We start from the raw sequence: 24,703 nt of genomic DNA, 5'->3' as shown, positions 1-24,703 counted from the left end.
TGTGAGACTTCCATTGCTAGAAGACTCGCGGACTTGATACGCCCCACCAACTACTACCCATTACTCGTAGTTCAGGCAGACTGCAATGAAATATCTCAGAGAAGTCTGCGAACTATGAAAAGAGATTTCAGGGGATTAGGGCGATGAGTTCAAGGGGTGGGAGCACAAGTGGTGTTTGCTTCCATACCTTCTGGGGCAGTGAAGGACACAGAATGGGCTAGGAAAACACAGGTGATGAATCATTGGCTGAGAGGTTGGTGTAGAGATAGACACTTTGGGTTTTTTGACCACGGGGCAGTTTACTCGGCTCCTGGCCTGTTATCTGTTGATGGGATGCACCTATCTCAAAGGGGGAAATGAATCCTAGCACAGGAGCTAGCTGGACTCATTGAGAGAGCTTTAAACTAGCTGTGACGGGGGAAGGGGATAAAACAGGGCTCACCAGTAACGAGCCTAAGGAGGCTGTGCTGGAGAAAGGGGCGAGGCAGATATCTCAGCTGAAGTGCATCTATACCAATGCACGCAGCATGGGCAATAAACAAGAAGAGCTTGAAGCCATTGTGAGGCAGGCTAACTATGACCTTGTGGCTATTACAGAAGCATGGTGGGACCTCTCCCATGACTGGAATACTGGGATTGATGGCTACAAGCTCTTCAGAAGGGATAGACAGGGAAGAAAGGGTGGTGGCATAGCTCTCTATATCAAAGAGTGTTTTGATGTTGAAGAGCTTGGGGTTGGAAATGATAAAGTAGAGTCCCTATGGATAAGGATCAGGGGGATAGTCTTTCGAAGTGACATCGTGGTGGGGGTCTGTTATAGACCGCCTAGTCAGGATGAAGAAATAGACGAGGTGTTCTATAAACAACTCGTAGATGTTGCACGATGGTCAGCACTCGTTCTCATGGGGGACTTAAACTTCCCTGACATATGCTGGAAATATAATACTGCGCAGAGGAAGCAGTCCATGAGATTTCTAGAATGTGTGGATGATTGCTTCCTGACACAGCTGGTGCAAGAGCCTACCAGGGGAGATGCCTTGCTAGACCTACTTTTCACTAACAGGGAAGGACTAGTAGGAGATATGAAGGTTGGAGATTGTCTTGGCCAGAGTGACCATGAAATGGTGGAGTTTGCTATTCTGGGTGACGTCAAGAGGGTGACTAGCAAAACTACTACCTTGGACTTCCGGAGGGCAGACTTTGACCTGTTCAGGGTGCTTGTTGCAAGGGTCCCTTGGGACTTGCTCCTGAGGGGTAAAGGGGTCCAGGAAGCCTGGATGCTCCTCAAGATGGAAATCTTAAAGGCACAGAAGCAGGCTGTCCCGGAGTCCCGTAAGTCAAGCCAGAGGAGAAAAAGACCAGTGTGGATGAACCGGGATCTTTTGTTGAGACTCCGAGAGAAAAAGAGTCCTCTGGAAGATGGGACAGGCTACTTGGGGTGACTACAGAGAACTGGCCAAGATTTGCAGGCAGAAAGTTAGAAATGCTAAAGCCCAGCTTGAACTTAAACTGGCTACTGCTGTAAAGGAAAACAGGAAACCCTTTTACAAATATATTAACAGCAAGAGAAAAACTAAGGAAAATTTCTCTCCTTTACTCGATGAGGCAGGGAATGTAACCACAGATGATAAGGAAAAGGCTGAGGTTCTCAATGCCTTCTTCACATCTGTCTTTAATAGACAGAGCAGTTGTCCACAGGGTACTTGCCCTGACCTGGAAGTCCGGGACGGGGCGCATAATGCACCCCCTGTGATCCAAGCAGAGACTGTCAGAGATCTACTCCTCCATCTGAACTGCCTCAAGTCCATGGGGCCAGATGGGATCCACCCAAGGGTGCTGAGGGAGCTGGCAGAGGTGATTGCCCAGCTACTTTCTGCCATCTATCAGAATTCCTGGTTATCTGGAGAGGTCCCACAAGATTGAAGGCTTGCCGATGTGACTCCCATCTACAAGAAAGGCCGTAAGGAAGACCCAGGGAACTACAGGCCTGTCAGCCTGACCTCAGAATCAGGGAAAGTTATGGAGCAGATGATCTTGAGGGAAATCACACGACACGTGCATGGCAACAAGGGGATCAGACCCAGCCAGCACGGGTTCACCAAGGGCAGGTCGTGCTTGTCCAACCTCATCTCCTTCTATGACTGGGTGACCAGACAGGTAGATGAGGGAAAGGCTGTTGATGTAGTCTACCTGGACTTCAGCAAGGCCTTCGACACGGTCTCCCACAGTATTCTCCTGAGGAAACTGGCAGCCCGTGGTGTGGACAGGTTCACTCTTCTCTGGGTGGAGAACTGGCTGGAGGGCCGTGCCAAGAGAGTAGTGGTTAATGGAGTTAAGTCCAGCTGGCGTCCTGTTACGAGTGGTGTCCCCCAAGGGTCAGTTTTGGGGCCCATCTTGTTTAATATCTTTATTGATGACCTAGACGAGGGGATTGAGTGTACCCTCAGTAAGTTTGCAGATGACACCAAGTTGGGAGGATGGTCTGGAGCACAAGTCTTATGAGGAGCGGCTGAGGGAGCTGGGATTGCTTAGTCTGGAGAAGAGGAGGCTCAGAGGAGACCTTATTGCACTCTACCACTTCCTGAAGGGAGGTTGTGGTGAGGAGGGGGTGGGCCTCTTCTCCCTGATAAATAATGACAGGACAAGTGGGAATGGCCACAAATTGCGCCAGGGAAGATTTAGATTAGACCTGAGGAAACATTTTTTTTCTGAAAGAGTAGTCAGGCACTGGAATGGCCTGCCTAGGGAGGTGGGTGAGGCACCATCCCTAGTGCTGTTCAAGAGGCGTTTAGATGAGGTGCTAAGGGATTTGATTTAGTAGTTGGGTAGGGATAGTGACAGGAGGATGGTTGGACTAGATGATCTTATAGGTCCTTTCCAACCTTATGAACCTATGAACCTATGAACTTTTCCTGTGAGGTGATATGAACAGGAATAGGTGTTTTTGTTTTTTTTTTCCTAAAGTAAAACGATGTGAAATGATGCTGATCCTTCAAGTTGAAGCTCAGGCAATCTATCATGTAAGCTACTTTACATATCTAGAGGACAAAGAGCATTTATTACTTAAACATGAAGGCGTAATGATAGTGCTTTGTTAGATCTAGACAGCAGTGATGCATTATTAACTTCTGTGTATCTTAACTTCTTTATGGAAAGCTCAATGTTAACAGTTAATTTGTAATTCATAAGAAACAAATGTAAGTCATTGACTGAAAACATCCCACTAACTGTTAACACATAAAATGACCATCCAAGATGCTATGACTTTCTTTGTCAACAGATGAGACGAAGTGTATTACCATTTGTTATTGAAACAATGATATTCATTTGGAAGGTAAGTTAACAAAGATGGATTTTTGAATAGAAATTGGAATAATGGTAGAATGGAGTTCTATTTTAACTTGAAGTTAATCACATTAACTTATTAAAACAATATCCATCAAATAGTAAGAAAAACAAAAGAACAAAAACAACAAAACATTTTCTTATATTATTTATATTATTGACTTTGCTGCACCAGACTAATGGAGTGAAATATCACTAAGCACAGTTACCTATTCACAGGTTTATCTACTTTTTACTGTGGGGTTAAAGACATGTTTAGCTCTGTCCATCAGTGAACAGAGTAAATACATTTAGTACCTGAAACCATTTCAAATGGATAGCCTTTGGTTTTGACTGTTTGTTGTTTTTAAAATTAATTATTACTTATTTATTTTTAATTTGTTAGTGTAATATCAGTTTTAGTTTTAGATGCAGCAAAAGCATAGAATATTTGGAAAAAAGTGAAGTTCTACACAGGTAGAACACCATGCAGTAATGAATTGCATGCACCTCTCAGCAAGGAGAAAGAAGTCAGAATTCAAGAGCTAAAGCTTTGGTAGAATGATATTGCTTTCTCTGCAGTAAATTTATCACATCATCTTAGCATGTTCATTGGAAAATTATTCTGCCTAGATTCTTTAGCCTTTATATTTGGAATGCATGGCAAAGACCAATTAAAACACTGGCTATTGATACTTCTGAAATACTATGAAACTTAAATTTAATTTATGCTCCATAACAGAACTTGTTTTGAATGTTACACAGAAATTAATTTATACAAAAATATAAGGTCTTTTTTTTTCTTTCTTGATAATTGAATGAAATAAAAAACAATATATCAGACTCCAATAAACCTTCATCAGAATTTTCAGCCACGAGTGTTACTATATATTATTATTGTATAGAAAACTGATAAGACTTTTCCATACCAATCTCTTTTTTTTTTTTCACCAAAAAGTGTGGATAAAACAGAATAATAAAGAACATGCTTTTTAGACTACATAGATATTCTTTTTTCCCTCTGACATTCCTTGTCTAGTCCATCTTTTATCAGTACCTCTGAGAAAGATTCAAGAGTAAATGCTATCTCACACTAAAAAGATTATACAGAATACATTTAATACATAGAATATTATAAAAATATATGGAATCTATAGAGCACATAGAAGCAATAGGTTACCTTATGGGACATTTCCTGATGATATCTTCCACAACTGAATCAGCAATTTACTTTTCTCTGTATCAACTTTTCTTTCAATGACATTTTATACTAAAAGCAATTCCTTTCCTGACTGAACCAAAAAATTCTGGCTTTACCATCAGAGGATCAAAAGTAGGTATTGGCTGGAGGTATCTGAGCTGCCTTCTCTCATGCCCTTTCAGAATGAATCTTGTTGAAGTAAAAACTAGAATAACACAGTCATATTTCTGCATGTATCTTGAAACAGGCGTGGAGTGAAGCTTTCAACCAAGAAGGCTTATGTAGCATTCCAGTGGGTCATTTCAAACAGGACCAGTAAAAATCAGGAATATCTTCAGTATTTAATTAGAGTGTATTAAAACACTGAAGCATGAAGAAGAGGGAAAAGTAGTAGTAGAACACATTTTATAGGAGTTTAAAAAGGCTATGGTAACAAAGACAACACAGAAAACAAGGAAATGAGCTAAAATGCTATGATAAAAAAAACCTATTAGCAATGCAATTCACTGTTTAGTGATGCAGGCTTATTTCTAAATACCTTTCTATATCTGATTGCAAATTCTATGTGTGACTTATTTGGTACATTGGGAATTTCTAAAATTTCTATTCCTGTATTTCTAACTAGGACCCTGCTTCACCTTTTCTATGATCCAGAACATTGGTGAAAGTTCTTCCATTTTTCTCAGCAACTTATTTTTAACTTATTTTATAAGTATTTGTTGAAATGATACTTCTTCTGTGGTTATTTTTTTCACATTTCTTTTTTTTTTTCTGAAGAAAATTTACATTATTGTGTGATATTTAAAGGCAGGAGTAGGAGGTAGCTAGAAGCGACTGTAAAAAAAAATGAATATCCTTGAGATGTAAACAGTGCACATGTCCTCTTTGCTCAGTCCTGATCCTTCTTGTAAAGAAGAGTGGGAAGCAGATTTCTTCTCAGTACTCCTCCCACGTCTCAATGAGAGGTAGAAGTAATTGATTTACTTGAAATAAAATATTTAGAATATATATGTATATGTATGTTTCCAATAATTTATTTGGGAACTCCAGCTTGTTCAGATTTTAGATTCATTAGGTTATTAGCTTGTTAACTCTGAGGTGAGTTCACAGCAATGCAGCTGAGCTGTGCCCCCACATCCTGCTCCAGGCAGTACTGGGAGGGAATGAAGGCTCACTTCAGTGTTTGTTGGGCCTTCTGAGAAATTCTTGCTTATTGCATACTTTCGCTGATCTTCAGCCATCCATTATCTCTAGCAAAAATTGTATCAAATCCAACTTTAAAATACATACATAACAAGAATGACTAACATCTGAACTTTATATCACTGTTTCAACTTCCAAACAGCATCATAGGTATTTGAAAAATATTAAGAATACAAAACTACTGTAGGAAACTTCCCAGGACACCTGAACAAACATAACCTTGACATCTAGTACTCTGTTTCATTTTTGAACAAAATATTACTCTCCTGGGAGACCATGTAGAACTGACTGACTCCTACCTCTTGAGTTACAATAGCTCTGAGTAACGGGCTGCCAAAATTACATGACATTGAGGTTACTAATTTGATATTTCCCCTTTTTCTTTCTTTTTTTTCTTTCATTCTTTTTCTTTTTAATTGTTGTTTCAATACATGGTGTCACTTGGTGGTGTCTATGGAGGTGTTTGACTGTTCTGAGAGCCAGTATCTGTTCATATTTGCACTGTCTTGAATTTAAGTGAATTGTTTTCCCCTGCATATTTTGTATAACAATACATAAAAATATTTTTCATTGGTTACTCTAAGAATTCTTTCTTTGAGCAACTTGATACATTTTGACAATTGTTTATTTAAGAATTAGAATATATAAAGCATTACTTAAAAATCACTGTGCAATATTCCTCCTCAAGATATAACTTCACAAATCCAACATTCTAATGTAGCCTGTAAATAGTATAAACAGTATAAAAGCATAAAAACTAAGAAACCAGCCTTCCCTCCCTCAGAACAGTGTAAGTGCAACAAAAAAAAAACCAACAAACCAAAACAAAAAAGCCATACTGATCTCTAGATTCTAACCATGCTTCTCATCTAAGTCCAGAACCTGTGTTGTGGTTTCAAATATTTCAAAGCCAAGTGATGATTCCTGAGAAAGTATCATGACCTGTCTCAGAATTCCTCTCCTCTCCTCTCCTCTCCTCTCCTCTCCTCTCCTCTCCTCTCCTCTCCTCTCCTCTCCTCTCCTCTCCTCTCCTCTCCTCTCCTCTCCTCTCCTCTCCTCTCCTCTCCTCTCCTCTCCTCTCCTCTCCTCTCCTCTCCTCTCCTCTCCTCTCCTCTCCTCTCCTCTCCTCTCCTCTCCTCTCCTCTCCTCTCCTCTCCTCTCCTCTCCTCTCCTCTCCTCTCCTCTCCTCTCCTCTCCTCTCCTCTCCTCTCCTCTCCTCTCCTCTCCTCTCCTCTCCTCTCCTCTCCCCTCCCCTCCCCTCCCCTCCCCTCCCCTCCCCTCCCCTCCCCTCCCCTCCCCTCCCCTCCCCTCCCCTCCCCTCCCCTCCCCTCCCCTCCCCTCCCCTCCCCTCCCCTCCCCTCCCCTCCCCTCCCCTCCCCTCCCCTCCCCTCCCCTCCCCTCCCCTCCCCTCCCCTCCCCTCCCCTCCCCTCCCCTCCCCTCCCCTTCCCTCCTCTCCTCTCCCCATCATCATCCCCATCCCCATCCCTCTCCTCTTTTTTCTCAAGCTCTGCTCTGTTCAGCACATACATGAAAAATTCTATCTGACTAAGAAATATGTTTACCAGCATTTTTATTCTCATGAAGAAAAATAAATCTTTGTGATATTTGCCATGCTTTAAATAACTGCATCTAAAGAAAGGACAGATGGCATCATTTGATGTTATGGGACGAAAAACCCTGGAAAATGTATTGAATGCAATGACAAAAATGCTGTTCAAAGATTTATTAGTACATGCTATTTTGTAAATAAATAAACATCATGAAAAGTCTGATGAAACTGTCCATAAAGAAAAAATTCATTTTTTCCACAAATAAATATATAGATGGCTACGTGATATTTGTGGACAATGTAACCCTTAAAATTAGTTCTTAAAACAATATTTTTTTACACTATACTATCCCTCACCCACCAAGATCACATTTTCTCAGTCCAATCATGTCCCCAGTCAAATTACAAATTCACTCAACTCTAAACTGCAGGCTTGCATGTTTACCTTGAACAGAGGAAGAATGTATAGGTCAGTCTTTCCTGTTGCATGATATGCCCTTTGAGCAGCCTTAGTTCCACTTGAGCAGCCCTGTTCAATTACATTGCTCAAAACAGACTCAATTTGTCATGCAAGATTTCACTTTTCTTGAAAGTATAGAGGACTTTCTCTCAATTTTGATAAATTTCTTTGCCCTTTTGCAAATAACCCCTGAGGCTTCTATGTGTACAGTTCTTTTTTGACTGCTGTTATCATGTGAGGTAGAGAAGCGTGTTCAAGCACTGGGGATAGTGCTTTAACATTTTCACACAAGTCAAGCTGACTTCCAAGTTAGTTGTGCTCTACCAGTACTTAAAATGGTCAGCCAGAAATCATAGATATTCCTTTAGTCTTCCTTTAGTCTTCCAGTCTTCCATTCTTGAAGGAGATTGAAAATCTCTATTGAGATTTTTTTGTTGTTGGTACTGGTTTTTTTATAGTCTTGTAATGCACATACATGAAATAATCTTTGATGAACAAGATATAGTTTCCTCCATTATATCTTCCTCACAGTCCCTTTCAAAAATGAATGCACTAAACCATAAACTTTTTTTATCCTGCCACACCAACATTATTTTTAACATGACTCGTGATTGTTACTTGAAACTTTTATTTTTAATAATAAAATGCATCTCACATTTAGATACTACAGTGTTTGAAGGCACTTTAAAAACTGGAACAGATGCACAGAAATGAAATAAATGTTTTAACTGTTTTTGAACTGTGGTTAAATGGAAAACGTTTCTCATTCTGCTGGAGTCATTGCAGTAGCTTTATGTGGTGTTAAGTTCAAAAGAGGAAAAGCAAAGTAAGCTGTTATTAACATGGAGGAGGTTCACCAAAAATGTAACATACTATATGGAAATTTAATACAGTTGAATTTACTTTCATGCTTCTCACAGTTAGGTACATAGTCCACACACTTGCTTCACAGTAGAAATTTACACTCATTCATCCAGGCTACACCTTTACGACCTTTCCAACTGTTTTGGTGGTGTTTTACAGTGGTTTCTTGTTTTGTTTCATAAACCAAAGCTTTAACCTCTGTTGAAGGAGAATGCGTATTATGCCTGATGCAAATTTTTCTTATCCCATTTTCTTTCTTTTCTAGTTTTCCCATAAACTCATAGAGTATAACACATTAAATATAAGAAATAAATTCCACATATTTTTAAACCATTTACCTTAGATGTTATCAAAATATGCACTTAAAAATGCACACAGAAACTGTTGTTTTGGACTGAATCTTTTATCATGAAACTAGAAGAATTCTCTACAGACAGATCATATATATATATAAATATATATATTTAAACAAATTATAATAGTAATTGCTTTTCTGATTGGTTAACTCCTTCCAAGCTTACAGATTTCTGACCCCTAGAAAGACAAGGATGAGACAGTCATTACCACTTACATCTGATTGCTGCCATGAGATAAGAAATGCTATAGACTGCATAGCTACCTCCTTTCTCTTCCATACGCATTCCATTCAGATGTCTGCTCACTGTTGCTTGGCACACTGATGATGAGAACAAATTCTGCAAACTTTTCCTTCTTGGCAACTTGTCAAAAAGGGCATTAAAATATAATTGGAGGGAAAGCACACAGATTTTTAAAATGTATTAAGTCATTTTTCTTCAGTGCTTGACTGGTCAGGTTGAAAGACAACTTTCTCTCTGTCATTACCAAGACACAACTACTGCATTAACTGAAGAAATATTACTGTCTCCGACATACTACGCTCATGGGATTTCCTGTTGATATAACAAGAAGTCAACAAATTATTTCCATATGAAAAAAATAAACTTTCACAGTTCTGTTTGGCTAGATAAAAAGTGTTGAAAATAGTAACGAAAACGTGTTAATAAATGGTTCTATTAAAGCATATATGTAAAACATGATATTTCAAAACAATTTCACCATATAGCAAAGCATGTCAATTAATTATCTTTCTCAAGTGTTAACTGGAGATGAATTGTATTATACAGTATACTCTTCAACAAAAAGTGCAAAGTTAAACCAACCTAGGAAAAAAGGTCACCAAAAAAACCCCAAGCCATCAAGAGAGCTACAGTGATTTATACCCACTGAGAATTCAGCCTAGAAATGGTACAATGTAATAGCTCTGATGGTCATGACAACATCAATATTTAGTTTGGGCTTTCTCTCAAAAGAATTTATGAAACACTTTCAGCTGACTTCATTTCTCATTATCACTAATAATCTAAATGATTCACAGCATTTTGTTTTCAAGATACAGTAATCATAAGCTTTCTAAAGTGTACTTAAATATTCTTCAACGTGAAGGAGGATGTCATAAATCATAACAAATGTGCATATTATTTTAAATTATCCCCTCTCTGTTTTTTTTTTTTTTTTTCTGGCTTACCTGAAAAACAAATTTTGGTGTGGACATGTTACTGAGCTACGAATCAGGGTATTATATAACATGTCATTTTGTTTTTTTCTCTTGAGATAAAGGTTTGCATAAGTGTTCTTGCATTAAACACATTTACAGTGTATCCTTAGCTGAACTCATTTATTCTGTTTTAAGAACTACAGCAGATCACGAGAAGAAAAAATCCTTCATGGAATATATTACATGTTAAAGAAAAATTTAAAGTACATAATATCAAAGCAACATAATTCTACAATAGCTTAGAAATTTTCTTCCTTTCTTAGGAATTCTGTATCTCATCTAAATAACTTTTTGATGCCTGTGATATATATTTTTTATATTAACTTACCAATAATAGCAACAATTCTGTTGCTGTGTCTAGGATTTTTAGTGACAAAATTAACTTCAGTGCGCATATAATAACTGGAGTTATGAAATTATATACATAATACTCATCTAGTTGATTATTTGAATCACATAATGGCTGAGGTTGGAAAGGACGTTTGGTGGCCATATGATCCAACCCCCATGCTCAAACAGAGTTGAACAGAGGTTCCTCAGGTCCATGATCAGATGGGTTTTGAATATCTCCAGGAAAGGAGACTCCACATCTCTGGGCTACCAATTCCAATGTTCAGTCAACTTCATATTAATGAAGTCCATCCTGATACTCAGACAGAAACAGTGTTCCAGTCTGTTACTCCTTGCCTCTTGTACTGTTACTGGACCTGAATGAAAAAAGCTTGGTTCTATCCCGTTTGAACTGTAATTCAGTTTATATTCTGTATTTTTAGGCACTGACAAGACCCAAGGAGCCTTCTCCAAGGCTGAACAGTTCCAGCTATCTCAGCCTCCCTTCAATAGCAGGGATTCTCCAGCTCCTCACTCCTCTTTGCTGTCCTTTATTGGACCCTCTGCAATTTCTTCATCTCTCTCATGTTCTTTGGGTCCAGAACTGGACACAGTCCTCCAGGTGTGATCTCATCACATAAAGATAAATGAAATTACAATATTCACATTAAAAAAACTGAAGTTTGTGTTGCTATATTTGTCACTCCTGCAGCCTCCGTAATACTCCAGACTCATTCTGAAAATTTGTTCATGCCATAACAGAGGAGTGGAACATATTCTTTCCCTGCACAAATGCAAAAAATTCTCATAATCCGAAAATTTGGAAATACTATTGCTGTTAAGTTTTTGTTGGCTTATTTTTTGGTACAAATACTTATCTAAACTCATAAGCTTTAAAAATTTTATTGCTTTTGTAGCAATTGATACAGATGTGTTAGATATAGTAGACCACAAGCCTTGGCAAGAGAAAGAGGGATCCTGAAGAAGGAATGTAAGAAGTAAGAGTGCCTGGTCTGATGTGCTAGGTATGTGCTTTTATGGAGAGTCATGCAAATACCACGCACACCTAGTTTGTTTCAAATGAGGAATTAATTACCTGATGTTACTTAGCTACGATTGGACAATATAGCCTAATTACACTAATATGATTGGTGTGCTATTTTCAACTAAAGCTGAAGAGGCATATAAACTCAGCTGTGTGTACCAATAGTTGGATTTCTCTGGCTTCATCAATAAACGGCTTGCTTGCATCAAGATGGAGACCTCTTCTCTTTATTAACACTGCTGTCAACAACGAACTTAAAATATTACAAATTTATTTTACTACCTGCTTCTTCAAGTGCAAATGAGCACAACAACCAAACTTATTATTAGATCGGAAACAAAGATAAATGTGTTCTGACAAATAAAATTCTCTATTTTCTCATATACATGCACAGAATTACTTTCTCAAGGTCTTTAACAGTAGAAATAAATGATATAAGTCTGAAGAGACCACTGTAAGGAACTTCAACTACTTACTGGATATTTCTGTAAACACTGCTGTGTTTGTTGCTGATTTTTTCCTGGGGGTTTTATATTTAGTTATTTATTTATTTTCAATCTTAGTTCATAGAACAAGAGCAAATTGGTGCTCAAAATTATGAAATTTACTTCTTGAAAGAAAAGATAATACCTTTATATTAAGATATTTTAATGGTGTAGCAACTATGAAGAGCAAGAAAGTCTTTTCAATTTAAAAGTATACAACTTTGTTAAAATTATGATATTATATCTTATTTTACTACTCTATTAAGAATTGCCTTATACAATTAGAATCTTTTATATGAGGAATGAGTTCTTTAAATGAATTCTTTACATGAGGAGTTGGCTGGGTGACTAAATGATTTGTATTTTCAGTTGTGCATTGCACAGAGAGATTTGAAATTATTTATCATTTAAGTCTGAAAATAGTTCCAGAATTTGAAGGGCTCTAGTTGCAGATACATTTATATTTTGAAAGCTGGAAAGGGTAACTTAAAAGGTTGGAAATTGGAACAGTGACATTGCATTATGCTTTGATTTGGCTTTGGGGAATTGAAAACCCAATCTTTCCTAAAATGCTTAGACAGGGATTGTTGAGTCTTTACTGGCAGCAAGGGAAGACCTTCTATTATCTCCCCTATATTGGAGTGTTTATTTTGCCTACACAAGGCTAATAAATTCCAAAGGGAATAATTACAAATAACCTGAAATTCAGTAATGGCAGATGTTTACTTCCAACAGTTATACAGTTATAATTGCCCAAGTTTAAAGCATATTCTCTATGTGAACATTTATAATTAATAAAAAATGCTATAAGTGCACACAGAATCTGTTTCCTAAATTCAGCAAAATGATATTTTAAGTGAACAGTAAATATTGAATAAGATATTGTCCTGATTTTCCTGTCATAGGATGTAGTTTACAGTGATTCAGTACTTCAGAAATATTTGATAGCTTTTGTGAATTGAGCAGATGGTTTAAGCTTCATGTGAACAGCTATTTTCCACTTATCCTGTCAGGCAAGTAAAACCCAAGTTAAAATACAAATGCTCAATTATTCATTATATTTTAGTCACGGAAACTGGACTTTTCTTTTTTTTTTCATTGTCTTCAGATGCTGTCACAATAATGAGGTTTTTTTTATCAATACTGAAGATAGAGCAGGTCTTAGCTTTCCAAAGCTTTTGTTTTAAAGAAATACAATACTACTGAAAACAATAAATCTATCTGTAACATTTTAAGTTTTTTTGCATGAGTGCTCCCTAATTCTAAAATTAAAACAATGTCAGTAAAGCTGTCAGAAATATCAGGGAAAAAAAAATAGTGAAAGAATTCTCCATTCTTCTCAAAAATAACCATTGTCAACCTCAAAGACTACTTATTTATGTATTTTTTTATTTATTTAGGGTAATCACCAAAACACATTAGTATTGGCTTATGTCCACTCAAAAAGGGACCAGTGTGCATTTCTAGGCTATATATAAATATTTTTTTCAATTAATATTAAAATGTCTCCTGAATTGATAAAAAAATTTAGTAATCTAAACTTCAGCAGAACAAGCCCCTACCCAAATTCCAAAGCCTAAAGACTACAGGCAGCTTATTCTTCCAAGTATTTATAAGTACTATAAGGTCACTCCGTGTTCAGTTTGTCTTGAGAAGTGAAGGAAAGATGAATTTAGATTGAAAAGGCCTAGATTTATTTTTAAATGGGAGTAGGGCTGGAGATGTCATCAGTACTTGGCTACTCACCTTTTGGCTACTTAACATAATGGCTAGCAAGCCTGTCTGACGTGTGACACAGAAGCAAAAATTGCTTTCTGTATGTGTCTTGTAGGTTCATAGGTTCATAGGTTCATAAGGTTGGAAAGGACCTACAAGATCATCTAGTCCAACCATCCTCCTATCACTATCCCTACCCAACTACTAAATCAAATCCCTTAGCACCTCATCTAAACGCTTCTTGAACAGCGCTAGGGATGGTGCCTCACCCACCTCCGTAGGCAGGCCATTCCAGTGCCTGACCACTCTTTCAGAAAAAAAATGTTTCCTCAGGTCTAATCTAAATCTTCCCCGGCGCAACTTGTGGCCATTCCCTCTTGTCCTGTCATTATTTATCAGGGAGAAGAGGCCCACCCCCTCCTCACCACAACCCCCCTTCAGGAAGTGGTAGAGTGCAATAAGGTCTCCTCTGAGCCTCCTCTTCTCCAGACTAAACAATCCCAGCTCCCTCAGCCGCTCCTCATAAGACTTGTGCTCCAGACCCCTCCCCAGTTTTGTTGCCCTTCTCTGGATACGCTCCAGGGCCTCAATGTCCTTCTTGTAGTGAGGGGCCAAGGGCAGGGTAGAAGAAAATCAAAGAGTTCATGACAGCTTCAATGATAACCAAAAAATCAAGGAGATATGACTACATTACACTCTCATGATTAAAACCAGTCACTATAGAAAGGTATTTAGATATGATACAGATATTCCAGTATATTACAACTGTTCTGTTGAGTTGTATTTGTTAGTGCTCTAGTAGCACCTTTTTTATTCCATGTGCAGTTAACGCAATGAGTAGGACTTTATCCAAAGTTTTCAAACAATCTCACGTTCTCTCATCTATTTTCAAATAATTTCAGCTCTTTGATTTTAATTTTCATGCAATGAAAACATATTAATTTCCAATAATTATAGGTGGCAGAGACTTAAGCAACAAATATGTCTCTCTGTTATAACAGAAGACAAATGTCTTTCATAATGAAGTTGCACTGTCCTCTACATGGTTTGGGTTGTGATGGGTTACGACTGCCCATTGCCTGTACCTATAAACAATTCTTTACTCCTTGTCCTCTTTGCACTGACTTCTTTATTATAACTCAGCCATTAATTCTTTTACTCTAACCTAATCTAGTTTCCAGTGTCCCAGTTTTTGTATAGCCTTTTACTTCCATCATACTTATTGAAATATTCTTAAATTCACAGCCTGTCTTTCATAATTTGAGTTCTTTCCAGGGATCCTTCACAAAAGTCATAGTCTGACATTTATTCCCTACCAAATCCCAATTCTCTGCTTGTTTAAATTAATAGCTTTCAAATCCATTCATTTCTAGTCCACTTATAACACTGCCTTTCGTAACTGTAGTCTCTTGTGTGATATTTTGACCATGATGGCAAATCATGTTCAAATCTGAACGTGTGGTAAATCTGCAGAATCTAGAGTTTTAAGACAGGAGAAATGTCTCTAAAGTGACTTACATAAGAAAAAGGTACTTTTTAAGATTGAATATTTACATCTGTACATGCACATACTTACTGGGTCTTAAATTGGATATGCCATTTCTACGGTTGTAATTGTACTTATTTAGCATTGCAAATCTTTATACAGTTTTGTAGACTTTCTATTCTTTAACAAATTATCCATGGAAAGCAAAAGCAATATCACATTTTTGATAATTCTCAGCAAACGGTGTTCTTTAGATAATATACGATACTATCATATTTCTCAGGGATTATGCATGGTGTTTTTATTCCTGTTGATGTTAAGACTACAGAAAAAAAAAAAAGGATAGTACTTTTTTGCTTTTTGTGTGTAAAACCATTGCAAAAATGAAGTAATTTTGAACATACAAATCTGCACATTCCATTTTTTATGTACTTCAGGAAAATGATAAAATCAAAATAAATGTGAACACTGAGCTTACACCAGTGCTCACACTGATAGAGCTGTATTTGACTCGCTTTCATTCTATTTTTAAGGAGACAAATTAACATTACCAGAAGATTTAAAAAGGAAGAACTATGGAAGAATTCAGAATTGCTAAGTGGCAACAAGCAACATTTTTGGTGCAGATTGGTGTTGTTTTCCCCTCTTATTGCTCTTTTGATGACTTTATTTTTAAAATTTAATTAGTCCAACTGATTTTTTTTTGCAATATTCAATATGTTTCTTAGACATTCATCAAGAATTATATAAAAAAATCCAAACAAACACTATAACTGCACTTAGAGTGTAGTAAAGACAAGTACTAACCATTTTGTTTAGTTCATCCTTGCAGTATATATTTTTAAGTTAATACAGATATAAACTTAAAAGCTTTTTCTCACAGATGGCAGCTTTTTATTTTTGTATTAAGGTACATTAACATTTAATAGTGATTCTAAATATTTTTAATTTAATTTTTTATATCTGTGTTTCAAGTAACAAAAAAAAAAGTACAAAAAATGTAGCAAGTAAAATCGTAGTTCTGAAATTTCTTTTATACAAGAATTAAGCGGAATACTGGGATGCATTAAAAAGAATGTGGCCACCAGGTTGAGGGAGATTTTCCTTGCCCTCTACTCTGCTCTGGTGTGGCCACATCTAAAATAAGGTGTCCAGTTCTGGGCTCCTCAGATCAAGGACAGGAATCTCCTAGAAGGAGTACAGCATATGGTGACATAGCCAAGTAGGGGCCTAGAACATCCCCTGTATAAGGAAAGGCTGAGAGATCTGGGGTTCTTGTGGTCATGTGATCTCACGGCTGCTTATAAATATCAAAAGTGGGAGACAAATCAATGGGGATGGACTTTTTTCAGGCAGGAAAGCAGAACCAGTTTCACCACTGGAATCCATTCCCCTGGGCAGCTCATGAGGAGGAGATAGAATAATGTGGAACTGGTATGGGGAATTTTTTTCAGGCAACATGGGAGAGCATAATGGACAGATATGAGCATGAACATCCAAATGAGCACATTGGTTCCAAGATCTAGCAGTATCAACAGCTTTCCATAAAACTTATTAAAAAAAAAAAAAAGTTACTATTTGAGAAGTTACCTGCTTGGGTGAGTTGGACATTTAGTCAAGATGGATGGCCAATCATATGCAGATTAAAGTAACCCTTTATTACTGGCCACTTTCCAATGCCATTAGAACAATGAGATTGGTTTATCATAGACACAAATGTAAGACAGCTTCAAATTAAAAATGTTATGAATTCATTCTTGATTTTATAGAGCTTACCCTATCAACTTATCTCTGAAGTAAAATAGCAGTGTACTCTTTCTCAAAGAGAAAAAAAGGAAATCATTACTCATTAATTATGTTAACTTTTGCAGGAACTAAACAATTAGATCTTATTGACAGGGCAAAAAATGTCAATGGTACCAGCCAACTTTCTGCAACAATTAATGTCTGGAAGACAGGAGAACTGGCAAGTAAGTCTCATCCGGAGCTGCCAAATCTGAACTATTTAATAGAACAGAAAATTGGAAATTAGCATATAAACTAACAAAAGCTACACATAACAAAGAGTATATAGACAAGATGAAGGAAATCAGTCAAAGTCCTTTGGAAACTAATACTGTACATTTTAAAATAAGAAATTATTAACTGCAGAACAAATATGATAATATGTGCTGGACTTTGCTACCAGTTAGAATGTAGGAAGAATGAAAAGAAAGCCTGGATGATAAGATCACTACACTGCATTTGCATTCTTTATTTTTATTAACCACTGTCATTTGTGCTTGCGTTCTAATGGTCTCAAGTTGCACCATGAGGGGTTCAAATTGGATATTAGGAAGAATTTCTTCAAAGGTAAAGTTGAAATGGACTACCAAGGGAATTGGAGCAGTATTAATCACTGGAGGTATTTGTGTGCTGATAGAACTAAGAGACATGGCACATAGTAGATCAGATCGACACTTCGGCTTGATGATCCTGGAGGTCATTTCCAACCCAGAAAATTCTATGATTATAAGTCAAACTACTGATTTACATGTATTCTGATATTTGCTTATTATTTTCCTTAATGTGGCAAGGGAGTTATTGGTAATTATTTTTCTTAGAAACTTTTTCTGTCAAAACACCTAGGAAAAACTTCTGTCCTATTTTTGTTTCATGGAGCTTTAAGAAAATTAATGTTGGTTAATGAAAAATGAGTTTTAATTCATCATCATAACAAGATCTACAAAGAACGTAGACATACTAGACACTGTGTGAAATTCTTCTAAAAGGAAATTTGAGCTTCCAAGGCCCTTCTCACAGATCTAGGTTCATTATTTTGAGGAAAAGAGGTGAAAATATGTTATGCAAGACTGTTTTGTGACTCACATAAGACCAAGTGGAACATGAAGTTTCAAAATTGTTTATAGCATGCAGATACATATTCCTATCTGACTGTCAGTTTTAAATAGACTCTATCTAAACCACAGTCATGATAGAGATACCTTACAGCACCAATTCCTCTGTAATTCCAGGAGTTATGGAAATAGCCACAGATATACCATCTGCTATCCCTAATACAATGCCTATAAGTCTTGTGAATAGTTTCAGCATTTTCATGCCAGCACACTGAAAGGGAATGTGCTGCGTAGAACTTTGGCTTCCCCACATGATACATTTCTTCTGGAGCTCCACAGACATGGCTATACTTGCTTTCTTGAAACTTCAGTGTAGCACACTAAAGAGATAGAATCATATTAAAGAGTTTTAGGATTTTAGAAGAGCCAGCTCAATGTGTTCATGTTACGTGTTTCTTTAAAACAGAGGATTTTGTTAAAAATAAATAAATAAATAAATATAAAAGGAAAGGATGGCACCTTCCTGTCTTTCCTTATGAAGAATGGCAAATAAAAAGCTCTGTCTCACATAAATTCTACTGTAATAAAAGTTGTACCAAGGATGGCTGTGGATTTAAATGTTTATTATCAAGAACTTCTGAAAGGTATCCGTTATATAAAACAGGAAAGAATCCTTGGCTGAAATTTGAAAAGGAAGAACCATTTTCAACAACTCACACAATTCAATTTCTTTTTCTCTTTCAAGCAAACAGACATTCCACACATTTCAAAAAGAATTATCTAAGCTGTGTGGGACATAGCAGATGTCAGATGCTGCTGAGAAAAACCTAGAGCAACTTGCAACCAAGTGATGAAAAGAGAAGGGTAACCTATTTTTATCTTCTATTCATTGTCACTACCACAACCGTTGTCTGACAGCACAGCTAGCTCCTCAAAAGTACAGTTAGAGAGATTATTCTGACATTGGGCTTTTTACAGATGCCATTTTTATGAAGCCATATCTGAAGTAGTACACACTAGCTCAGCATTAACTCAAAGGAGAAATCTCCCCAGTGCGTGTGCTAATTGTATCCTCTGTAGTGGTTTTCAACTCATTATCTTAGGTGAGAAAACTGTCTAAGATAAATTCCATTTAGATAAATGCCCCTAAGATGATAGTTAAATAATAATGAAAAATGAAAAAAATTATACCATTTAAAAACTTTGTCATAGAATACAATTCAGGAGATGTCATGAGTAGTAGCTAGTTATACACTGAACACAACACAATCTGAATCTTAGAACTGCCAGATTTAATGTCTAAATGCAAATCTAGCTGACTGTGCAAATTCTTCTTTACAGTGTGTCCTTATTGTTTAATATCATTTTCAGGGTTAGTAAGGGTGTCTGCTTAATGCAAGGAGGCCTGAAGTCACTCTTCTGAGCTTTTTGTTTTAATACATACGTTGTTCCAATGCTTCCTATTTATTTCCACGGTAATTATAACATACATAAAGCACAGTAGCACTATCTGATAGAGCACATTCTCAGCTCTAAAACCCTATTTTTCAACATAGTCACCACCATCAGCTGTGCATTTTCACCAGTGATGACCAAGAACCTGCATACCAAACGCATACAAATCTATAACAGTAGAGATGGTGAACTGTTGCTGTTTCCACTACTGAAACATACCATCCAACACCTCACTGTGTTTAGACCTGTTGTTTGGTCTCCATAAACATTCCTCAATGAATGACAGGAAAGTTCAACTTCCACACAACCAACACTCTTCTGTGACATTATGGGCCAACATGATAAAATAGGAGGCATTACTTTCAGAGCAGCCCTCATACCACCAACACTAATTGAATTTTAATCTCTATTTTCATTTTTCATGAGTAACACGAGAATGTTCTGCCCAGAAAACTTTCACTGGGTGTCTTGTTTCCTCTTTTAACTTGTGATGGATGAAATGATTTTATTAAGCAGTGTCCCTAGGGCAGAGTTTCCAATATCAATTAAAGAGACATAGATTTTAAAAGCAGTCAAGTGTGAAAGGGTAAAGGACAAGGGGCCAAAGAGAAGATGAAATGTATCATTCTAATGAAAATTTGAGGGAGTTTTAGTTCATAAGAACAGTAAAACTCTGTGCCAAACTGAATTATGGCTTTTTATCCCATGCTGGACAGATGCCAGCAATGAAGGAGACAGTGACCTGAATTTGGTTTTATTTATACAGTAAATTTTCTTCCCCGTGTTCCCAGTAGATTTTATAAAAAAAAACCAAACAAACAGCATTCAGTACTGTAGCTCTGTAATTAGTCAATAAGTAGAAAAATATATATCTGATAATAATATAACCTGTCATTTTCCCAATTAAGTATGTTCAGTAACAGTCTGGTTTCCTGTCTTTAATAAATGATTAGGCTAGAAACACTAAAGAAAGGAAGTCATGGAGTCTTGCACTGGCTCAGTTCTTATCATAACTCTGGGCTAAGGTAGATACAAATACAAATTTGAAAGCCATTTAAAATACTCTTCCCTTTCGTATTGCTTAACAGAAAATGTATTTACATTTTGTGGAGACCCTTCATATAAATTATTTTTATGAACAAATTCACTGGAATTCACAAAATCTATCTCAATTCTCTCACTGCAGAGAAAAAAACTTGCAAACTTGCAAGTTTTAGTTCTAGAAATCTAAAATCAGAAACATCTTGTACACAGATACACAACAATGAAATCTTTTTGAAAAGCTGGAAATCCATTGAATTTTTACTGTCTTATTTGTGAATTGTAGTGACCTAACATAAGTTAAAGACTTATTGTAGGTTTCTTTCCTTCTTTCAGACTTCTGTGCAGGTAGAGAAAGTTGTATTTGCAGACAGTATTTGAGAAGCACTTCTGTTTTCAGGAAGAATTAGCATTCTATGTATTTGACAGAAGATCCTATGCAAGACTTAGAATTTCACATTCTTTTTAAAGAAAAATGTATATGTACAAACACATGTGACAGGACTGAAGATCGGAAAGGAATATTGCAACAAGAGAAGTAGAATAATTTAGTTACTCCCTTGTTAGGAATAAACTTTTTTGTAACATTTTTACTAACAGAAAAATATATTTTTCTAAATCTTCCAACATCAAGCCCTCCCAAACTGAAAAACTAGTTTTATTATTTAAGCAAAATATATTACTGGGGTCAGACTTACTTTTCTATTGCATGTACTTTATAGAGTACAAGCATTCAGAAAATACTGTGTGATATGCACTGTATGATATTGCACTGTATTCACAGTACATATCTCAAAATAAAACTCTATAATGCGCCCTCAACCTTTATTCACACTTGACTAAAATTATAGTGCATAGTGTACATATTGCAAGTTCAAAAGCTAGCATAAATTTATGACTTGAACTTTCTAGTAAAATTGGTCAGGCAACCCGATGAAATAGCTCATCCTTTGACACAAACATGTTTGAGAATTAGAAAACCTCAGAACGTTAATCTTGCATTATGATCAACTTATTGCAGAAAATAGAACGGCAGGGTACCAGGCATTTATTTGCTGCAAAACTTCATGGACAGCTTTACATAATTGCAAGCATAATGTCTTCCAGAACAATCTTGTATAACAGATGCACTGCTTTCCATGGGTGAGCCCAACAGAAAAGAATTACACAGATTCTTAAAAAAAAAATAAAAAAACATGCTATGTTCAAATACACTTACACCAGTACAAATCCAAAATATTATCTCCAGTGCTGGAGGAAGAGGAAGAGCTTCAGTAACTGAAGAAATAAGACTCTAAGTACATCAGTGATAAAAGGAAGACTATAGAAACAGTGAGCCCTCTCCTGGGGGAAACAGGAGATCTGGTTACCCAGAATATGGAGAACTCTGAGGTACTCAGTGACTGTTTTTCCTCACTCTTCACTGACAAGCGTTCTAGTCACATCATCCAAGATGCAGAAGGCAAAAGCAGACGTTGAGAGAATGGAGAACTGTAGATGAATATCAGGTTCAGGTTTGAGACCATCTAAGGAACCTGAAGGTGCACAAGTCCACTAGATCTGATGAGATGCATACGAGTTCCTGAGTTAACTGGTGAATGAAGTTGTTAAGTCACTATTCATCATATTTGAGAAATCGTGGCAGTCCAGTGAGGTTGCTACTGACTGGAAAAGACAAAACATAACCTCAATTTTTAAAAACACAAAATGAAGAAGTCCTGGGAAACTACAGGCCAATCAGCCTCGCTTCTCTGCCCTGCAAAATCATGGAGGAAATTATCCTGGAAACTATGTTAAGGCACAAGGAAAACAAAGAGGAGATTGAGGACACCCAACATGGCTTCACTAAAGCCAAAGGCACCTGGCAAATCTGGGGGGCTTCTATATGACAAGGTTGCGGTGAATGAAGAGAACAGATGTCATCCACCTTTTTCTCAGTCCTGATCCTTACCTGTTTTAAAATATTAACTGGATTAAACCTCTTGACTTTCCACCCCCTCCTCCCCCCTATTTTAGGAGTAGCCAGTTTTGTACAACCTAATTTTTGCTGATGAGATTTTCCTTGGTTAAGTTAACAGCATTCCTCTACTTGTCATCATTCCTCTGATTCCTACTGGGACATTATGTTTGTTCAGATCTTAGACAGATAACCAATTACAATGTCTCAGTGGTAGAACTAAGTCTGAATTTCTGCAAGAACTAAATTTGGATTTCTACAAAAGTTGTAATTTAAGAAAGTTTGAGTTACATATTCTAGAATCTTAGATTTAGCAATTTGGCTAAGGGGTGATTGTCCATGATTGTCCATTGTCAAGAAGTCTGTAACTTTCTTCTCGTTCCCAAATAATGAATGTATTACGAGTAATCACCTTGCATGACAAAAACAAATTTCCAGTAACATTTCCAGTTAAAATGACACAGTATTTTAGTTTTGAGAAATTATAGTAAAACTGTGTAAATGGGAAATGATGCTCATGTATCCACTCAAGAATAGTGAATGTGGTTTACAATAATCAGAATCAATTAGTCTGGACAAGATCATCAAGTCCAACCATCAGCCTGACTGAACAGCTCCAATCACTAAACCATGTGACCTAGTACAACCTCATATGTTATTTGAATACCTCTAGGGACGGAGACTGCAGCACTTCCTCGGGCAGCAAGTTCCAATGCTAATCTACTCTCTCCATGAGGAGATTCTTCCTAATGTCCAATCTAAATCTCCCTCAGTTCTACGATTATAAATCATTTCCTCACATCCTACACTTGTCATCTGAGAAAAGAGATTAGTCTGCTCATTTCAGATTCCTGTCAGGTTGCCGTACAGAGTGCTGACGTCCATCCTCAGCCTCCTCCAGACTAAACAATCCAGTTCCCCCAGCTGTTCTTCATATGTCTTGTTTTCTGTTCCCTTCAGCAGCTTCATTACTCTTCTCTGGACATGCACAAGCAACTCAGTATCTTTCTTGTAGTGTGGGGCCAGCTTCTGAACACAGTATTTGAGATGTGGTTTCACCAGGGCCATGTAGAAGGGGACACTCATGCTAGCCACTCTGTTTCTGTTGGAGATTTCTGAGAAGAGCAAAAGCATTCAGGCACATTTCATTTTTTCCTCAGATTTTACTGATAAACTATACAAGTAGTCCATTTTGATAGCAGCTAAGACTCTAGGGGTGCATTTACTTCAGATTAAGAGTGTGGATCCAAAGTGAACATTCATTTCCCCTACTTACTGTTTTTCAGTTCATACTGAGGAGCGCCCGAGCAGTTAGGCCGGATTCTCTTCAGATGACAGGTAACCAATGAAATGAAAATAGTTTGTAAATGGGCATTCAGTTGATATAGACATCAGCCAAAATAAGACTCTTTAAAACATATATCATAGAGAGATAACACTCTCCCAATTATGGCTGTTTTATTATTCAGATCATATCTTACTCATCAGTACTATCAAACTCTGAAGATATGATCTCTAAACATCTTAATTACAATTTTATCTTTTTAATCAGAAACAAAGTACAATGCAAAACAATTTGCGTACACACTAAATATCAAACACTAACAAACAGCTCACCCAAGCCTTATTTCATTGCATTTAATGTCTCTTTAAAATATACTGTAATATAAGCTTGAAAAATAGCTTTGAATAACTTGAAAACTTTTTATGTCACATTGTGTAAGATTTTGGAATGAATTTGATTTTTAAATCCATATAATTTCTAAATATATCTAATAAAAATTATATTTGGTAAAAGTGAGCTCATTGTTAAAAACAATTCAAATATTTCATAATAAATAAAAACAATGACCACCACAAGAGCTGAAAACACCTAACTGGAACTTTATTTAGACCAATAGCATTCTTATTTTTACGCTATAGGAAGCCGTCATTTTTACTGCAATTGTACGTAGGTACAAATAACCATTTGGGATTTCACTATTTGTTTCTGCTATACAAGTCAACAAATATCTGAATTTTATCTTATAGCTCCTCTATGAACACAATATATGTAAAATGTTATGCAATGATAGATAATGACAGAAAAATGACAGATAATAATACATCCAGAACAGTACTATACATAACATTACAGACAACTGCTGCAAGAATATGTGATACAAAGTAGAAA

The sequence above is a fragment of the Cyrtonyx montezumae genome, unplaced genomic scaffold, assembly GCF_038088225.1.
Source record: "Cyrtonyx montezumae isolate F1298 unplaced genomic scaffold, pur_monq_1.0 scaffold_1, whole genome shotgun sequence".
Lineage (NCBI taxonomy): Eukaryota > Metazoa > Chordata > Aves > Galliformes > Odontophoridae > Cyrtonyx > Cyrtonyx montezumae.
This window is presented reverse-complemented; position numbering follows the sequence as displayed.